At 46.0% G+C, this 20675-nt stretch overlaps 1 pseudogene; it reads right to left on the bottom strand.

The window, feature by feature from the left end:
• The window catches only part of LOC118842778, a 47070-nt pseudogene extending 33345 nt beyond the window's left edge, over positions 1–13725 (bottom strand).
• Positions 13726–20675: the final 6950 nt, after the last annotated feature.

Here is a 20675-nt window from a genome sequence, read left to right as displayed (position 1 = left end):
AAAAGAATTCCAAGGCAGGCCTTCCTGCCCCCAAATCTAGTACTTTCTTCACCACAACACACAGCAGTCTCTCATAATCACAGCTCTCATAAACCTGCTTTCACCTCACTCACCTGGACAGCAGCTCCTCAGGCCTTCTTGCTCCAGCATCCATGGTGCTTCCCTTTGTTCAAAATAGGAGATCACATCTTCTCTGGGAACTGGAAGCCCTGGGCATGGGGAATTAGGGATGAGGATGGAGAGAAACTTGGAATTTAGTTCTCTTTACGGAAAAGAATGTGGATACAGAGCTGCTCCATTTTGAGGATCACTCCATTCTGGTCACACATAGGAGTCCATACGGACCCACTAGTGCTTGTGATGCAAGTGACTCCAAGTAGGATGTGTTGTACAACCTGTATAGAGAAACAGCCAAACCCTCTGCCCCCATCCTGCTATGTTCCTTTCTGGCAGAAACTCCTAGACCCAAAACTGGGTAAAAGGGTAGTTGTGTCAGATCAGCCTCAAGACCAAACAACAGGGACCTTGATGAATCAGCCTTTGCCCAGTCTCCCTACCTGGCTCCTCACTCCCTGGGCTCTATACAAACCTTGTGCACTATTCATTCAGGGGGTGTTTGTCTCCCTGGTTGAGAGTCTCCTACCGGCAAACAACCTAGTTAGTCCAAATGTTATTTCTCAGTCGGTCTTAGTTATTCCTGGCATCCACAGGGGCATTCAAGCAAGGACCCCAGGGTGGTTCCCAGGAATCCTGTGGATAGATTGCACAGCATTAATTTTGGGGGATTCTGGGGAGAGGTAGGGGAGAAAACCTTGGGACCACTTTGGAGTCAGAGAATTTGATCCTGTGCACCTTCTTCATGAAAGGATGGATTCATGGCATACTTTCCATTGTCTAGAAATCAGAGGCAGCTGGTAGTGCAGTGGAGAGAGCCCCACTGGGCCTTTTCGAGAATGCCTGGCTTTAAATGCAGCCTCAGACACTTAGTAGCTGTATGGCCGTGGACAAGTCACTTCACGTCTGTTTGCCTCAGTTTCTCAAGGGTAAAATGGGCATAATAATATCACCTACCCTGGAAGGTTATTATGAGGATGAAGTGACATAATATTGTAAAGAAAGCCCTTGGCCCAGCCCCTGGCAAATAGCAGGTGAATGTAAGTGGTTATTCCCATCCCTTCCTGTCCCACCAACTGTGCTGGAAGTTTAGGATAACATGAAGGAAGATTAAGGACAAACCTCCTACACCTACCACAAGTGACGGCTACAAACTACCAATGCAAATAGAAGAATATGCCTGTTAAACAGAATATTCCAAACATTAATCCCATCCCAAAGAGGAAGGGGTGCAAGGAAAAGCTGCCTGGGCAGTTTTCAGAGATTTGGCAGCAAAATTCATGTCCAGGTAGAGATTAGACCAAATAACCCCTGGCACTGGTTCCATATCTGAGATTCTTCCACACTGATTGGAGCTTTGACCTGAAGATGTCTAGAATTGGTAAGAGACTGCATCAGGAGCAGCAAAGGAAACCCTCAGCTTCCTATCACACAGTGCAAAGACTTTTTGTAGGAAAACCAGGTTGCATGAGGAGTCTGTCTCTTGGACACAGGAGACATACACTTTCTCTAATAACTGATAGATGCTCTAGACACTGCATACTAGAGAATGAAGACATTCCCTTTGATTGCAGACTCAGTGTGAGCAGGGGAAGTGTCCTTACCCAGGAAGAGCAGGTTCTGGGCATTCTCCAGCATGACCTCCTTGTACAACTCCTTCTGAGGATGGTCCAAGAGGCCCCACTCCTCCTGGGTGAAGTTCACAGCCACATCCTTAAATGTTATTGTCTCCTAAATCATGAAAAATCATAGGGCACAGAGTGAAAAACTCGTCAGGGTTATACATAGATTTCAATTCTCATCAATTCATAGGAGGAAATTTAATAGTGACCCCTTGAAATCAGTCAGTAAGAATCCCATGGAATTTTGAGTAAATTCATGTTCATATTCAAATTTGAGGAAATATCATAAATTATAATAGAGTCGAAAAATGTCTTATTGTGGAATGTGTCTCACTGTGGAATCAGGGAGAAAATGTGTGTTCTATCTGTGAGGCAGTATCATCCACGGAGGAGAAAGAGAGAGGGCGATGTGAAATTCCTTCCTTATCAGAACTGATGTGATAGAGACTAAAGAAAAGTCCATGAGAAGCTGGCAGGTACACTACATTCTGGGGGAAAGAAAGAGAAACATTCAATGTAATCACTGAAAAGAGAATAAAGACAAAGAAAAGATCAAGTCTGCTTCCTGAATGGCTGAAATAAAGTCTTATCTACACGAAAACCTGAAGAGGAAGCTAGAAAGATAGTCATCAGAATCTGGACTGCACTGGGTGGTATGAGACAGTGCCCAGATGAGCCTGTGTTCGCCTCAGTCCTCCAGCTCTCTTGGCCATAATGAATGCTCATGCTGGGGACCTGCAAGCTTTCAGTGCTCCTCAAGTGGTCTCATCTGTGGCAAGGTTGATGGAGGCTTCCCTTGCCCACAATGGCATCCTAGTTCTGCAGGCTCCTGATCTGTTTTGCAGACTTTTTGGCAACAGTAAATCTACTGAACTTGGCCACTATCAGCCAGCTGGCAAGCTCTGCAGGTCCCATGTTAGTCTGTGATTCCTGCCCTGGTGATTCTTGTGCATGTTTCTGACAGGGCTAGGAGCTGGGACTGAGCTCCCGTTCCCATCCTGGGATCTGAGCCACACCAATAATGGATCCTGAACTTGCTTCTCTCTAGGTATTCCATGTAGAGCCTCCAACTGCTCCTCACTCCAAAGGTTGCCCTAAGGCCCAGGTCCTCACCTATCCAATCCAAGCCTAGGTAGTAGGCAACCAAGTTGTCACTTAGCACCTGTCCCAAGTCACATGGGGGCACAAGCTAGGTTCCTCCGCTCCTCACACTCTCTCTCCTCCACATCCCATCTGTTGTCCAGTTCTACTGACTCCACCTGTGCCACATCTCTCATAAATGATCACTTCTACCCCACCTAACACTGCCCACACCCAGATCCAAGCCTTCATCATTTCACACCTAGGCCACTGCTACAGCCTGCTGTTAGGTCTACCTTCCTCAAGCTTCTCCCCACTCCAATCTGTCCTCTATTCAGTCACTAAATCGATTGTTCCTAAGGGGAGGCTCTGACCATGTCACCACCCTGCCCTCCACCAATAACCACCAATAACCACCAGTACAAAATACAAATACAAGTCATGCAAAGCCCTTTATGACTTAGTCCCCACCTGGATGTACTCTGCTATCCAGTGACCCTGGCCTACTGGTTGTTCCCCAAACAAGACCCTCCATCTCTTAGCTCCACACATTTTCAGTGGCCAGCCCCGTTTCATGGAACAGAACCAGTGTCACACTCCTCATCTCTGCCTCCTGCCTTCCCTAATGTTGCTTTTGTTGCTCAGTCATGTCCACCTCTTCATGATTTGGGGGTTTCCCTGGCAAAGATGCTAGAGTGGTTGGCCATTGCCTTCTCCAGCTCATCTTACAGAGGAGGAAACTGAGGCAAACAGGGTCAAGTGACTTGCCCAGGGTTACACAGCTTGTAAGAGTCTGAGGTCACATTTGAACTCAGGTTTCCTGACTCCAGGCCTGCTAGTCTACCCACTGAACCTTCTAGCTGCCCTACCAGCGGCTCTGGCTGTCTTATGTCTCAACTTCTGTCTCATCTATGGAACCCTTTCCCCTCTTAGTTCTAGTGCTTTCTCTCTCTTAATGAGTTCCTATTCTGCACCATTCCCCAATAGGCTGTGAGGGCCTTCAGTAAATGTATAGTCTTTTGCCTCTCTGTGTATCTCAAGCACTTAATGAATATTTGTTGATCAATTATCTTAGTGACAGATTTCTTCCAGGAGCTTTCATCTTCCTCCTCTGCCAAGTGCACTGATCCAGGAGTCAGGAAGACTAACCTTGGGGATGACCTGGGCTCACATGAAGTCTCACACACTCTTAGCTACGTGATGCTGGGCAAATCCCTCAACATCTGGGTCAGTTTTCTCAACTTATAAAAAACTGAGGATAATGTCTCTGGGCATGGCAGAGTCAAGATGGCAGAGCGAGGAAGCAATGTAGTGAACTCCTCTCCACAACCAGCTAAGAGATCTGGACAATGTACCAGACCAAATCCTAATGGGGAAAACCCAAAAAAACCTGGGATTCCAGGGTCCAGGTTGGCGCAGGGGGAAAAGGGGAGGTACATGGAGTAACAAGGTAAGAAGATTCAGACCCAAGTCAGGGAACTGCAGCAGGATGGCTGCCATTGGCACTCCCCCTCTACCCACGCTCAGATCACATAACCAGGGTCAAGGGAATCTGTACTAAGCTCTAGAATTCCTGGGGAGGGAGACCCTGGGGAATGAAGGAAGTGCAGAAGCCTGCAGAAGGAGGGGTGTGGCTCAGGCCTGGGATGCCAAGCAGGGCCTGCCTTCCAATGTCCAGCCCAGCCTGCAGTGGAATAACAAGGCAGGAATCCCAAAATAAAGAGAAACTTACCCTCTCTGAGCCAGCCACCAGAGCTTAGTAGCTGGCCAGAACCAACAGAGATGGGAAGCAGTCCACTCTTGTAGAGACCCACACCCAGGTCAGAAACTTGGAGAGCTCAGAGCAGGAGGGCAATAATCTGATTTTGCTCTGAATCAGACCCCTTTGGGAACAGTGAAAGCTCACAGACCTCTATCCTGCCCCTGAGTTCCTGGAATAAGACAATATTGAAGACCCCAAGGAAGCAGCAACAAGAGCAGCCCAGACATTCCCTCCAAGGTGCTGCAGAGGAAGTAGACTGAAAGAATGAGCCATAATGAATGGTTATGGGGCCAGAGGAAGTGGAGACACAAATACAGAAGAGTGACAAGCAATGCCTCCAAAAACACAGCTTGGACACAAACTCAACCAGAATTTCTGGAACCATTGAAACAAGAGTTAAACATGTTTATAAGAGGAATGAGAGTGCTTAAAATGGAAAAGAAAGGAGAGGTGAGGGAGAAAGGATCTAGGAGGTAACAGACTGGGGCAAGGGGTACAAAACCATGCCCAAACAACAAACTCTCTAGAACTTAGAATACTACAAACAGAAGCCACAAGGCAATAAAAGATATTAAAACAAATTCAAAAGGTTGAAAAAAAAACAGAAGAAAATGTCAGTTATCTCATAGTAAAACACAACTCACATAGAAAAGGGAACAAGGGAAAATTCAAATGACATTGGACTATCTGAATGCCATTTAAAAAAGGAGCCTCGATATGCGATTTCAAGAAATCTCAAACCTGCCCAGATGTCTTACAAGCAGAGCAGAAAGTGAAAATAAACCACAGATCACTTCCTGAAAGAAACCTCTGAATGAAAACTCCCAGGAACACCACTGACAAAAACACAGAGTTAACAGGTTGTAAATAACAAAAGATGAATGACAAAAATACAGCAAGCAGTCAGAAAAACAAACAAACAAAAAACCAAAAACCAAAGGTCACAGAGCTTGGAATCGGATATGCAAGAAGGTAAAAGACACGGTCTTATAACCAAGAGTCATTTATCCAACAAAACTTAATATGATGATATGGAGGGGAAATGACCCTTAAGGAAAGGATTTCTAAGCATTGGTGATGAAAAGACCAGAGGTTCTGAAATAAAAGAGAGGTTTTGATGTTCAAACACAACCGAAAAGAAACATAAGTAAATAAGGATGAACTAGCCTAGGGGTATAAAAAATATAAAAGATAAACTACTTTTATTCAAATACGGGGAGATGATAGGTGTTCCCTCTGATCTCTCTCGGGGCTCAAAGAGAGAACCAAATTAGAGAAGACCTGGGAGGGGTTCTGCCATGTCTTGATCTTAAAGAAAAGGTGGAAAGAGAAGAAGAGGAATACACTGAGGTGGATGGATGGTAAAGGAGGTTAGGAAATATTATCCTTTATCATGATGGGACATAAGTAGACATAGCACAGAGTTCTGTACAGAAATACATTTTGACAAAGTACAACACCCATTCCTATTAAAAACACTAGAAAGCATAGGAATAAGGGGAACCTTCCTCAAAATTATAAATAGCATCTACCTAAAACCATCAACAAGCATTATTTGTAATGGGGATAAACTAGATGCATTCCCAATAAGATCAGGGGTGAAACAAGGATGTCCATTATCACCCCTATTATTCAATTTGGTTCTAGAAACATTAGCTGTAGCAATAAGAGAAGAAAAAGAAATTGAAGGAATTAGAATAGGAAAAGAAGAAACTAAATTATCACTTTTTGCAGATGATATGATGATTTATCTAGAGAATCCTAGAGAATCAAGTAAAAAACTACTTGAAATAATAAACAACTTTAGCAAAGTTGCAGGATATAAAATAAACCCACATAAATCCTCAGCATTCCTATACATTACTGACAAAGCCCAACAGCAAGAGATAGAAAGAGAAATTCCATTCAAAGTTACTGAAGGCACTATAAAATATTTGGGAGTCTATTTGCCAAGACAAACCCAGGGCCTATATGAACATAACTATGAAACACTTTTCACGCGAATAAAATCAGATCTAAATAAATGGAGAAATATCACTTGCTCATGGTTAGGCCGAACTAATATAATAAAAATGACAATTCTACCTAAATTAATCTATCTATTCAGTGCCATACCAATCGAACTACCAAAAAATTTTTTTACTGAGCTGGACAAAATAATAACAAAATTCATTTGGAAAAACAAGAGGTCTAGAGTATCTAGGATATTAATGAAAAGACATGCTAGAGATGGTGGTTTAGCCACACCAGATATTAAACTGTACTACACAGCAGCAGTCATCAAAACTGCCTGGTACTGGTTAAGAAACAGGGGTGTGGATCAGTGGAATAGGATAGGTACACAAGTAGGTGAAATCAACAAGTTTAGCAACCTACTCTTTGATAAACCCAAAGAGGCCAGCTTCTGGGCTAATAATTCACTATTTCACAAAAACTGTTGGGAAAATTGGAAAATGGTAGGGCAAAAACTGGGCATAGACCAATATCTTACACCATATACCAAAATAAAGTCAAAATGGGTTCATGATTTAGGAGTAAAAGTTGATACTCTAAGTAATTTGGGAAAGCAAGGAATAGTTTACTTATCAGATTTGTGGAAAAGTAAAGAATTCATGACCCAGCAAGAGATAGAGAGCATTACAAAATGCAAAATGGATAATTTTGATTATGTCAAATTGAAATGTTTTTGTACAAAAAAAGCCAATGCAACAAGAATTAGGAGGGAAGCAGAAAATTGGGAGAAAATCTTTGCAACTAGTATCTCTGATAAAGGCCTCATCTCTAAAATATACAGGGAGCTAAGCCAAATATATAGGAATACAAGCCATTCCCCAATTGAGAAATGGTCAAAGGATATGAACAGGCAGTTTTCAGAGGAAGAAATTAAAGCTATCTACAGGCATATGGAAAAATGCTCTGGATCGCTGCTGATTAGAGAAATGCAAATCAAAACAACTCTTAGATACCACATCTCTCCTGTCAGATTGGCTAAAATAACAAATCAGGAGAATGATAAACGCTGGAAAGGATGTGGGGAAATTGGAACATTGTTGCATTGCTGGTGGAGTTGAGAGCTGATCCAGCCATTTTGGAGGGCGGTGTGGAACTATGCCCAAAGGGCTATAGAAATGTTCATACCCTTTGACCCAGTAATACCACTTCTAGGGTTGTATCCCAAAGAAATCACGCAAGCGGGAAAAGGACCCATATGCACAAGGATATTTATAGCAGCTCTCTTTGTGGTAGCCAAGAATTGGAAAGCAAAGGGATGCCCATCAATTGGGGAATGGCTGAACAAGCTGTGGTATATGAAGGTAATGGAATACTATTGTGCCATAAGAAATGGGGATGATGCAGACTTCATAACAACCTGGAAAAACCTACACGACATAATGCTGAGTGAGCGGAGCAGAGCCAGGAGAATGTTGTGCACAGCCACAGATATGTGGATTCCGTGAGGACCAACCCTGACATACTGCGCTTCTCTCAGCAACCTAAAGGGGCAAGGACAACTCCAGGGGACTCACGATGGAGAATGCTATCTTCATTCAGAGAAAGAACTGCGAAGTTTGAATAGACTGAGGCACACTACATGCTCGCCTTTTCTGCTTCTCTTTTGTTTTTGTTTTTGGGTTTTTTTTTTTTTGGTTCTGTTTCTTCTTTCTCATGATTCATTCCATTGGTCAAAATTCTTCTCCACGACTTGACTAGAGCATAAATTAATTCAATGCGAAGTTATACATGACAGTTATATGAGACTTCATGCCGTCTTGGGGAGGAAGGGGGGAGGGAGGGGAGAAAACCTGGAACTCAAAACTATGTAGAACCGTGTGTGGTAAACTAAAAATAAATAAAGAAAAAGAAAAAAAAAATACATTTTAGTCAGTATTGAAAAAGAGGGAAAGGAGAGAAATGAGAGGGGGAATTAGAAGGATAGAAAATGGGAGGGATTAGGCCTAAACAAAACAAATTCCACCTCTATAATTCTTTTTGTGGTGGCCAAGAAAGAGAATCTGAAGGGTGGGCCCTGTGGATTTTTTTTTTCAGACTAACTATACATTGTGTGTAATGGGTTTTGCTTTTCTTGTGGTCTTAGTGTGGGGGAGGGAGCAGGTGGGAGGATGATTAGGTGGACCTTGACTGACACAAACCTATGTAATCATATGTGTCTGTACACACTGGAAGTCTGATCGATGCAATAATCAGTCATTTCCTGAGGAGTCATGATACCATGGTGCTCACCTCTTGACAGAATTGATACTCAAAGTACCAGCTGATAGAATTTTCTTTAGCTATAACCATTACGAAATTTTGAGTTTCACTACATACATTGTCAGAGGCTAGTTTTTCTTGCTTTCTCAATGGGAGGGGGGCAGAGGATGGCAAAAAGAGGAGGAGATGGCTAATTTTTGATTTAAAAAAATTTGAGTTTAAAAATGAGATAAAAAATATTTTCCCCTAAATATTCCAGAGTACGTAAGTAAAAATAAGGTGGGGATAATTATGCCTACCTTCCACAGCTGGTTGTGAGGGTCAGGTGAGATATTGGTAAGGTCCTTAACTCAGAGCCTGGAACTCAGTAGGTGGTTGATAATAAATGTTGGTGCTTCTTCCTTTAGCTAGTGTTGAAATTACACTGACCACTCACCTGAAGGCTGTCAAAGGTAGCACCTTCCCCATGTGTGAAGGCGTCATTACCTCTAGGAGTTCCGTACTTCCTCTGTCACATGGTTGGGCCAGGTCTTTTCCCCCCCCTGAAATATGACCAAGCTGTCCCAAGGACCTGACTTGCATAGTGGGCAAAGGCTGCACGTGCCTCCCTCCAAGCAATATTCTAAGGCTCTCTGGACAAATTAAGCGTGGCTGGCTGGCGACCTAAAGGCGTAAAAGTCCACCCACGTGAAATCACGGTCCTTCAGATATGACAGAGTTCCCCAAATGGCACACTGCCACACCTTGCTATGCTCACCAGAGGGGGCTCCCACACGGAGGCGAGGGCAGCCCTGTCTACTCAAACTAAAGTACTCTAACATCCTTATTGAATGTTCTTTTTATGCTATACTTAAAGAAAGCTCCTTTTACTTGTTGAATGACCTAGGAGTGTCTGATTTTTGCTTAACGTCTAAGTTGAGTGTTGACTTGAGGCATTTCCATCAATTACTCCCTTCCCAGGTCAATTCAGACTATGAGATACACTCAGATTTTCCAAGAAGCTGCCTGACGTACCTTGACTACACTCCGTCAATTCTTCCTTTTCCCCTTGTTGCTCTCATGGTCTCTGCCAGTGCCTGGCACATTGCACAGGGCAGACCAAATTATCTCACCAGGAAAGCAATACTAATATGGAATGTGGTATGTGGTAAAGCTAGACCTGGTGCCCAGGACCAACAGAGGCAAGGGTGAGAATCCCAGGAACCTCTTTTAAACAGTAGAGAAGCTGTCCATCATTCAATCACTGCCCCAGGGTAGGTCTTAGATACTCGGGAGCAGCAGGATGGCCCCAGAGCAGTCTGCACAAGAAACCTTGAGCTTGCATATCTAGGGCCTTTCCAAATGCTCACTGACTTGACCTGAGAACTGGTAAAGGAGAGGGCTTCAGAGGGACCTGGGAAGGATTGTGTGAGCTGAGTCAGAAGGACACGAGCAGCACCAGAACAATTTCTGCTCTGATGACCACACAGCAAAGGACAAGAGCTGGGGGAGCCTCCAGGGCTCTGCTCCAGGTCTGCCCAGACAAGACTCAGGGTGAAGGGTTTTCCTGGACCTTCAGTCACCATAAAGGAGAGCTTGGCCACCAGAAAGAGAGAGGAGGGGAAGCTGTGTGCAGAGGAAGGGGGTGCTGGAAGACATTAAGAGAGCAAAGATATGATCCCTGGGCAACAGAGACTAAGGAATGAAGGGGTCACCCTTGTCAGTCAGCTGTAATGAAGGGGAAGTTAAAACCAAATGGGGAGTGGTAGGGGAAGCAGTGGATAGAGAACAGGCCATGGAGTCAGGAGGACCTAACTTCAAATCCAGGCTCAGACACTTGAGACTTACTAGCCAGGTGAGTTCAAGCTGATTGCATCACAAAAAGAACCTGGGGGCAGGGGCACCACGGGGGGAGAGGAGGTGCGGGTGGGGAGGTAGTGCTTATGACACCAGGGTGTTAAGGAATAAGCTTAAAACACAGAAGATGGGAGCAGGGCAGTGTTGTTACTACTCTATTCAATTTCATGCCAATTATGTAAAGAAAAGATCCATAAGGCAGGTATCACCAGCTCCACAGACCATCCTCTATGTCTATGGAAATGGCTGCTTTGCTGATGTTGCTCAAGCCCGTGGATGGACTGCGCTCACCTGGGCTGGGGCTCGGCTGCTCCCAGGGGCCATTCCCTTTGAATCCAGGCTCCCTGTGTAGGCAACAAAGGAACCAAAGTGACTCCATTTTGTAAAGTTTCCCCATCTTATCCCTTGACATTATCTACCTCAGAAACCTGCTCCCCCCACTCTTTATGGACCCACAGATGGAGCCCCAGCCAAAGCTCTTCCTCACAGATGTCCCAGCTAATCATGGAGTGTCCTAATTCTAAGCCTTTCTGATAACCAGGAGACAGCCTGGAGCCACCTGGAAAGTCCTTCCCTTCTTTACCTCTGCACAAGAAAGCCCTTCTGCCCCACCTGTAACCTTAATCCCAGGCAGCCTGCCTTGGTGCTCATATTCTGGGTGATTGCTATTTGTTGCACCTTATAATAAATCTTCAATTTTCCCTCCTACTTTGGTGTCTGGATTTGACCCAATATCTGCTTGGGCCAGGCCTTGGTTGTCTGCAGATCAGCTGGGGAGGGAGAAGGATCCCAGACAGGGAGAGTTCTTTCCCCTCTCTTATTGGACACTAGGCTGTCCAACTGGGATTTACAGAGGGCCAGGTCCTGCCCTCAGGGGAAAGATTCCAACCTGTAGAGGGAGGGTCAGGCTTAGAAATGAGGAGGGTCTGAACAGGAAGACTACTTCCCTCCCTCTGTCTTACTCATTTTCTCTCGCCCTCCCCTCCCCATCTCCACAGAGCCCCAAGAAGAGGGCAACTGGGGATCCCAGATGGGATGACAGCAGTCAGAGTTTCAATGCCCAGAGTCAGAGCTCTATAGGGCAGGCTCCAGAATGGAGCCACCAGGGAATGACCAGGGAAGTCTGAGACTGGGACAGAAAGCCCAGACTGGGATTCAGTCCTCTGTATGGGACCTGAGGGCTCTGAGAGGAGCAGGGGCAGGGAAGCAGGAGACCTGGCGCCTGGGAGGCAAGACAGTCTGACACACAGCTCATGGCAGGGAGGTCAGGGTCCCTAGGGTGACAGATGCCTTGAAGGTGGACAGTGTGGGAACGCTGGAACACTGTGTTCTGAGGTCTAACTGGGAGCCAGGGAGGGCTCTTGGGTCCTCCTGGTAAAGCTTAGGCTCAGAATCCCTAAAGAGAAAGTGGAGACAGGGAGCCATCTGCCTGGGACATGAGGGAAGCAGCCCAACAGCTGTGGGTCCAGTTAAGGGACCAGGAAAGAGCTTTGCTTCCTGCATCCAAGGAGGGGTCCTCAGGGCAGGCACAACTCCTGGATCCTCACAGGTTCCTGGGTGTGAAGCCAGGAGCTGGGGGCAGGGAGACAGGACACCTGGGTCTGATGGGGTGCTTGGGGGCCTCTGCTGGGACCCCAATTCCAAAATCCCGTCTCTCCCTAGCCTCTACACAGCGTCGCTGGCAGTTTCTCTGCCCCCAAGGTCAGCATGCACTAGCAAACACTTGGCTCTTCTCCAGACACAGTGGCCTGCTGCGCCTTTAGGATTCATTAGTCTGACCTGGCTATGCACTGGCCCACAGAGGTATTTCCTACTCACTGACCTCTCCCAAGTCTCCTGAACTCCTCATTCTGTGTCGCCTAGACTTAGACACTGGACCCTCCCTACATTTACTTTCTCTAAATGGACATCGATGGGGGAAGTCTGGGCAGTCCTGACCCTTAGTGACATTTCCAGCCTAACCCGCGCCACGCCCGCCCCCACCCCCATTTATCCCTCCCCATTTCCCAGAGAATTCTGGGTCAAAGGCTTGTAGTAGATAATAAAGGTGCCACTCCCACACTCACCCAATCACCTATTAGCACACGTGGCCCATTTTACTCTATAACATCCGAATAAACACTGAATGTCCCCCTTAGGACCGCAGGCTCCCTAAGAACTCTGGCCCCCGGAAGGCGCAGACAATACACTTTGGCCAATTGGACTCTTTCAGTCCTGCTTGAGTCCGTGACCTCATTCCCGACGACCCCGCCCGGGACCTCCAGCCTGGGGGTTCCTGGACCTCCTGACCCCGTCCTTTCTGGTGCCCCACGGGGGGCACAGCGGGCGGTCTCCGGACTTCTCCCGTCCAGGGAAGCCTCCCCTCTGCTCCCCTGGAGCCAGGTGTCTCCCCTCCAGCCCCTCGGAAGGCTCGCGGGGACGTCGGGCGGCGCCTGCAGAGGGCGCCGGCAGTCTACCCTCCGGACAGGGCCCGCCTCGTTGAGGAGCATGGGAAGGTCACACTGTCCCCCTGGCCGGGACGCTGGAGCAGGGGGCGGACTACAGGGCCTCCAAGGCTCCTGGGCCCCAGCACGGGTCGGGCTCCCTGGGCAGCCCCGGATCCGCCCCAGGGGTGTCTCTGAAACAGCCGGACCCAGCTCGTACTTCGGGATCCCAAGAACCGGCGCCTCGTGTCCTTGGGCCCCGGGACCGTCTGGAGGAGCTGGAGCAAGGGCCCGTCGGGGGCTCCGGGATCACGCCGCGTCACCGCTCCATCCACCTTCCCGCGGGGAGGGGGCCCGGCAGAGGAGCCCTGCTCCGGCTTGGAGGGCTCTTCCCCAGGACCCCGAACTGCGGGAAGATGGAGGCTGCTCCTAGTGCGAGTCCCTCCGACACAGGGGACACGAGACTCGCCTGACCTGCTGGACGATCCCCTTCTTCCCCGCCCGCAACTTTCGGCTCCCGAAGCTCCTACGCAGCCCGAAACTCTACTGCCTCCTTAGTCCGCCCCTTCTCCCTCCTAGGCCGTGCAGGGACCTTACCAGGAAGCTAGCTACAGGATGTCCCTCCCCCTCCGCCTCCGGCGCCGCCCGCCTGTTGGTCCGCTAAACAGCCACTTCCGGGGCGTTTACCGCCGACAGCACTTTGGGACTCTATTTCCCAGGAGGCCCTGCCCTTACGGGACCCACTGCTCATTGGTCTACTAGTCCACCGCAGCCGGACTCGGTTTCCCAGAATCCCTCGATCCCCAGCCCTTCCCTTACCAGGTGCGGGACTTCCTATCTCACCTCACCCCTAGCTTCTGATCCGCCTTGTCCTGCGGAACCCTTTCTTTTACAGGGAACAGCTGATTCCACTGGAGGAACCATTTGGTTGCATGTTCTTTTTTCAATAACTGATCTCACCTAAGTTAAGGAAAAATTTGGCCATTACTCTGACTCTATTCCAGGAATATTGACATGTAATCTTGCTGATCCATGGGGCATTCACACTCAGGACTTTTACAAACGGGCCCCATCTGAGCCCCTTTAGGGATAGTCCTTCCTTTGGGGGATGAGGAGGAGAAGAGGTGAAGCGGCAACGCCAGCACTTGGCAGGACCCAAGGACTGCTATTCTAGCCCCCTGATGTCTTACACCTTGTGAGGATTTTGCTGCGTGCTCCCTTGGATTTTTAGCAGCCCCCTCTGACCCGTTTCAATAAACCTGGCTTCTTTCCCTGGAAACAAATGAAGCATGGATTCTGGGACAATGTCTTCTGGTGCCATCAGAAGGGAGCAGAGCACCTCATGCTTTGGTATGGACCTTGACAGCATGAGGTCATTCTTTCAAACCTCACAGACCATTCACCACTTGGCAACTGAGACAGATTATGGTCTCCAGGAAATACAAAAGTCTCTGGATTCCTTGGTAAATGTGTTCTTGGACAATGTCATAGCCTTAGGCCACCTGCTGTCCTGCAGTGTAGATGTCTGTGTCCTGGCCTACACCTCCTGGTGCATGTACATTAACAACTCTCAACAGGTGGAACTCCATACTGAAAGTATACTGGAAGAAGCTAATTGGATGTGAGACATTCATGAAAACCTTAGTGTACCAGGATCCTTCTCTTCATGGGGATCCTGGCTTCTTTTTGTGCTAACTCCTATTCTGGTCCCACTCCTGATCATATTCCTTTTATTTCTTTTTGACCCTTGTCTGCTTAATTAACTTGCCAGATTTGTATCTTTTAGGCTGAGTGCCCTCCAACTGCATATGAATGCTGAGGCTGGGTATCAATTAGTCAACCCTCATTCAATGAGGTTCTGGACACTGGCTACAGATCCAACCCCTTGAGTGGCAATGTCTCATCCCTGTTGAAGCAGAGACAGTTTGAAGTCCTTTCTCAGCGTGAAGCACTTTCAGAAGCAGAGACCCTTGTCACTTATCCCAAATGGTTTCAGCTCTCATCTGGGGCTGCTTAGACCCAGCTCCAATTCCAAAATCACATCACTCACTCATGAATCCTAACTGCTTACCTGTGTCTGCTCCTCCTGCTGTTCTGAGAGCTTTCAGTTCTGAAAGTCCTTGCATTGTGCTATCTCTCCTTCTCTGAGTCTCTCTGTCTCCCTCTCTTAGCCTGTCCAGTTCTCTCTGAGCTTAATGGCTACCCTCAGGATATATATATATCACACCTAATAGGCAAAAGGGTGTGGGCCTAAAACATAATACTTAGTTAGCCAAAGGGTGTGGACCTGGGGCTTAACACTTAGCAAAATGGTGTGGGCCTGGGGCTTAAAACTTAATTAGCAAAAGGGCATGAGCCCACCTACAAACAAACCTCTTCTAATGAAACTTCCCTCAACTAGCTCCCCCTGTGAATGGTGAAAATCTTTAATCACACTAACACCATACCAGGCTCCAAAAAGAGCATGGATATGATCTTTCAAGAAATTATCAAGGAAAACTGCCTTGATATCTAGAACCAGAGGGCCAAATGCAAATGCAAAAAACCCACCAAGCACCACCTAAAAGAGATCCCAAAAATGAAAACTCACAGGAATATCATAGCCAAATTGCATAACTCCCAGGCCAAGGAGAAAATACTGCAAACAGTCAGAAAGAAATAATTCAAATATTGTAGAGCCACAGTAAGGCTTACATGGGATTTAGCAGTTTCTCCATTAGAGAACTGGCAGACTTGGAATATGATTATCCAGAAGGCAAAGGAATTAGGATTATAATCAAGACACACCAACCCAACAAAATTGAGTATAAGTCTTCAGGGGGAAATGAATATGTGATGAAATAGAGGACTTTCAAACACTCCTGATCAAAAGACCAAAGCTAAATAAAAAATTTGATCTTCAAATTCAAAACTCAAGCGAAATATAAACGAGTAAGAGAGAAACAAAAAAGGAGAAAAGATAAGAGATTTAATAAGGTTGAACAGTGTGTATTCCTATATGGTAAGATGATGTTTGTAACTTTAAGAATTTTATCACTAGAAGGACACAGTTGTGAAAGAAGAAACAGACCATATAAGTATTTAGAGATATAAAACTTCCCCCAAAACCTCTACTGCCTCCCTCAACCTTTCCTCCCTTCTATCAGGGTCCCCCTTTCTTTCCCTTTTCCCTTATTACTTCTCCCATCCTTGCTAATCACCCCCTCCCCTTTCTTTTCCCCTTTCTGCTCCTAATGCCTGTAAGGCAAGTTAGATTTCTGTATGTTATTCCCTCCTTGAACCAAATCCGATGAGAGTAGATTCCAATAGTGCTCACCTCCATCCCTCCTTTCCCTTTATTATATTTTTTCTGCCTCTTCATGGGATGTAATTTACCTTTTCCACAGAAAAACATGATGGCATTAAACCAAATCATATTCATGCTTCCCCTCTCCGGTAAGAAGATTACCCACCAGCCTCAAGTCCTTGCTCAGCACTCCTAGGTCCACAGTGGGTCGGCTGATAAATGGTCAAAGTTTATAAACAGGCAGTTTTCAGAGGAAGAAATTAAAGATATCGGTAGTCATATGAAAAATGCTTTAAATCACTATTGATTAGAGAAATGTAAATCAAAACAACTCTTAGGTACCACATCTCCCCTGTCAGATTGGCTAACATGTCAAAACAGGAAAATGATGCTGGAGATGATGTGGGAAAATTGAAACACTATTACACTGTTGGTGGAGTTGTGAACTGATCTAACCATTCTGGAGAGAAATTTGGAACTATGCTCAAAGGGCTATAAAAATGTGTATACCCTTTGACCATGCAATACCACTTCTAGGGCTGTATCCCAAAGAGATCATACAAGGTAGAAAAGGACCTGTATGTTATACTCAGTTTTGCTGGGTAGGTTATTCTTGGTTTTAATCCTAGATCCTTTCACCTCCAGAATATCATATTTAAAGCTTGCCAGTCCTGGGGCAGCTAGGTGGTGCAGTGAGTAGAGCACCGGCCCTGGAGTCAGGAGGACCTGAGTTCGATCCCGGCCTCAGACACTTGACACACACTAGCTTTGTGACCTTGGGCAAGTCACTTAACCCCAATTGCCCTGCCAAAAAGTAAAGCTTGCCAGTCCCTTAAGGTAGAAGCTGGTAGATCTTGTGTTATCCTGATTGTATTTCCACAGTACTTGAATTGTTTCTCTCTGGCTGCTAGCAATATATTCTCCTTGACCTGAGAACTCTGGAATTTGTTTACAATATTCCTAGGAGTTTTCCTTCTGGGATCTCTTTTAAGAGCAGACCAGCAGATTCTTTCCATTTCCATTTTACCCTCTGGTTCTAGAATATCAAGGCAGTTTTCTTTGAAAATTTCTGCAAAGATGATGTCCAGGCTCTTTTTTGGATCATGGCTTTCAGGTAATCCAATAATTTTTAAATTCTCTCTCCGGGACCTATTTTCCAGGTCAGTGTTTTTTTCCAATGAGACATTTCACATTGTCTTCTATTTTTTCATTCTTTTGGTTCTGTTTTATAATTTCTTGATTTCTCACAATGTCATTAGCTTCCATTTGCTCCATTCTAAGTTTTAAGGAATTATTTTCTTCAGTGAGATTTTGGGCCTCCTTTTCCATTTGGTCAATTCTGCTTTTGAAGGCATTCTTCTCCTCATTGGTTTTTTGGACCTCTTTTGCTATTTGGGTTAGTCTATTTTTTTAGGTGTTATTTTCTTCAGTATTTTTTGGGTCTCTTTTAGCAAGCTGTTGACTCATTTTTCATGATTCTCTTGCATCACTCTCATTTCTCTTCCCAATTTTTCCTCTACTTCTCTTGATTTTCCAAATCCTTTTTGAGCTCTTCCATGGCCTGTGACCAACTCATATTTTTTTGGAGGCTTTTGATTTAGGAGCTTTGTCTTTGTTGTCTTCTTCTGGTCATGTTTTGATCTTCTTTGTCACCATAGTAAGATTAAATACTCTGAGGTTTTATGCTGTTTGCTCATTTTCCCAACCAAATACTTGACTGTCTGTTAGGGGCGCTCTGGACCTGGGCCCCCCGAGAGGGTAGTGAGACGCCAGGGAGTCTGGACCTGCTGACGCGGCGGTGCCTGTGTGGCTTCCACCACGTCAGTACCGGGGCGGCTCTTACTGGAGGAGCTCCACCCTCGGGGAGGAACTGGGGAGGAGCCAACCCGAAACACCCAATATAAGGCGCTCCCCAGAGAGGGTCAGTGGGATTTGTGTGAGATTTCTGGTACGCCATGCAATAAAGCTGCTTGTTGACTCCGGCGTACTGCCTGGTGATTCTCCTCTCGCATCCCCCGAGAGGAGCCGGAGACGTCCGAAGACCCGAGGGCAGGGTGAGTGATAGGCGGTAGTCGGGGAGTACGGGGTGCCAAAGTGGGGCACATCCCGTCCGGCCGCCGACAGCTGGCGCCCAAACGTGGGGCTTGACCAGTGAGGCTGCTCCTGCTCCCCATATACGGGGGAGCGGAAGACCAGGCAGCCTCAAGGGACAGGTTGAGCCCTTGGGAAGATGGGACCAAAGGTCTGTGAAGCCCGTGTTGAGCCGGAGGACAAAGGCGTACTCGCCTGCCAGATCTACAAGGTCTGCAAAGAAGAAGGCGTTAACAGTTACATAAGGACATGTAGAGAGTGGGTGGAGAAGATCTGGGTGGTCAGCCCGTGGCTGGAACACACCGGGGTGGATATGCCCGTCTCCGCGGCAGGCGGAGTGCTTAGGAACCGCCACGGATCAGGCCACATTCATAAGACTCATATACAAGATGGCCAAGATCAGGGGTGTACAATCACTCCCCGAAGTACAGATGTGGCTACCGGAACAGAGCAAGAGGAGGAACTTGCACACTTGGTAGACTCCAAGGACAAGATACCAGAGAAAGGAAAGAATGAAGTAAAGTTCTGAAGAAGTTAGTCCCAATAAAGCACGGCACCTGGCCTCCGTTACATCAGAGGGCCAAGCAATTTGTGCATAGGAGTCAAAAAATCCTCTCTGTGTTTTTTGTCTCTGTGTCTGTGTGCTGTATCTGTGTTTCTGTGTGTGGTGTTTCTGTGTGTGTAATCTGACACCCTGTAATGTCCACTATCTCTTTCTCTCCCTCCCTGACTCCAGTCTCTTCAGAGGAGGGGGAGGGGGGGGGAGAGAAGGAGAGAGGAAAATGTCTTCTTGTTTAACGGTTTATAGTTGTTGGAAATAATGCTCTTTCTTTCTCCCTTCATCCCAAATCTGGCCAATTTGGAATGTGAGGAGAGATAAGAAAGGAGGCGGGGACCTTTTCCCTGAAATTCAAATGTGTTACTCCTGATTTGATGCTTAAGATAAAGTCAGAATTTCTCATACCATTTGGCACTAAGGCAAATTCGGAAAATGCATGAATCTCTACTAAAGAGACACTTTGAGCTCCCCAGTGTGAGGAGAAAGGGACATGGTACCACTGGATTTTTTCCAGAGTCCCACTCACCTTAGACTGGCAAATTCAAAGCTCTCACTTCCGAAAAAAGTTTTTAAGGAGTGAACACAGAAGTAAAATTTACTCGAGAAAAAATTAGAACCATTAAGATCTTGATTTAGCAGATTCTGTTAACCATAGATAATCTGGTGAAGTATATAAAACCTTTTTCAAAATAATAATGCACGTATGAATGTGAAGAAAAATCAGTTTATATGACAAAAGATATTCTGTATCCCCCTCCAATCCGTAGACTCCTTGGGGGGTTAAGAATTCCAGCTCTATGTCAGAAGTATATACAAAGATGTTTTAATTCCTGTGTGGTGAATGAGAATCACCATGAGACTAGTATAGATAAAAAAGTTGGAAAATATTTAATGACATAACGGTATTAAATCTATAGAGTTAATAAGTACTTTTCAATATACAACTACAGAGATCCTTATGTGCAATTTAGTGACCCTCATTCCTGTTTGAATTTGAAACAAGTGGTTTAAAGCTTCCAAAACAGAGAAATGAAAGCCAAACGTGAAAGCCAATCTGAACATAGTGTACCCAAAGGACTGTTACTGACTGTTACTGTAGTCCTGAGAAACAAAAATACTTCTTCGGATAGGAATTATCTCCATAGATATAACCCAGTCCGCCTGGGTGAAAACATTTCTAGCTCGCTGTGATTTTCCTACGTTTGCTACTTGGAAAGTTTAAAAAGTGATTCGCAAATATACAATAGAGAGTTGGCTTCTTTTCAAAATAATTGCCCTGTGTACAAGCTGCTTTTTCTTATTTAGGCCCTTTTATTCTGATGTGCCTTTCCCCTAAAAGTCCTCAAATAAATTAAATCATAATAACATAGAAACTGTAGAAATTAAAATACATGTCACAACAAAGGCTCTATTCCCTGTTCTTGACTTTGCTACTTTGTTGCCCTCTCATACCCCGCTGACAACAGCCCTGGACCCCTGGGCACCCTGAAGCCCACACTGCTAGGCAATGGATAAACAGAGGAACCTCTCCTCCCTGTCCCCCAAGTCCTTGCTCCCACACCACCAGAACTTACGATTTTTGCTCCTAGTCTTCTAAACCCGACAACCCCTATTAGAAAGTAAAGATCTCTCAGGGACCCTCCTCAATGATTCCTTAGACCTTTAATTCAGGTGCTGGACTCTGCAGCTT

Source organism: Trichosurus vulpecula, chromosome 3, assembly GCF_011100635.1.
Source record: "Trichosurus vulpecula isolate mTriVul1 chromosome 3, mTriVul1.pri, whole genome shotgun sequence".
Classification (NCBI taxonomy): domain Eukaryota; kingdom Metazoa; phylum Chordata; class Mammalia; order Diprotodontia; family Phalangeridae; genus Trichosurus; species Trichosurus vulpecula.
The sequence above is the reverse complement of the archived record's forward strand: the minus strand, read 5'-3'. Positions and strand labels throughout refer to the sequence as shown.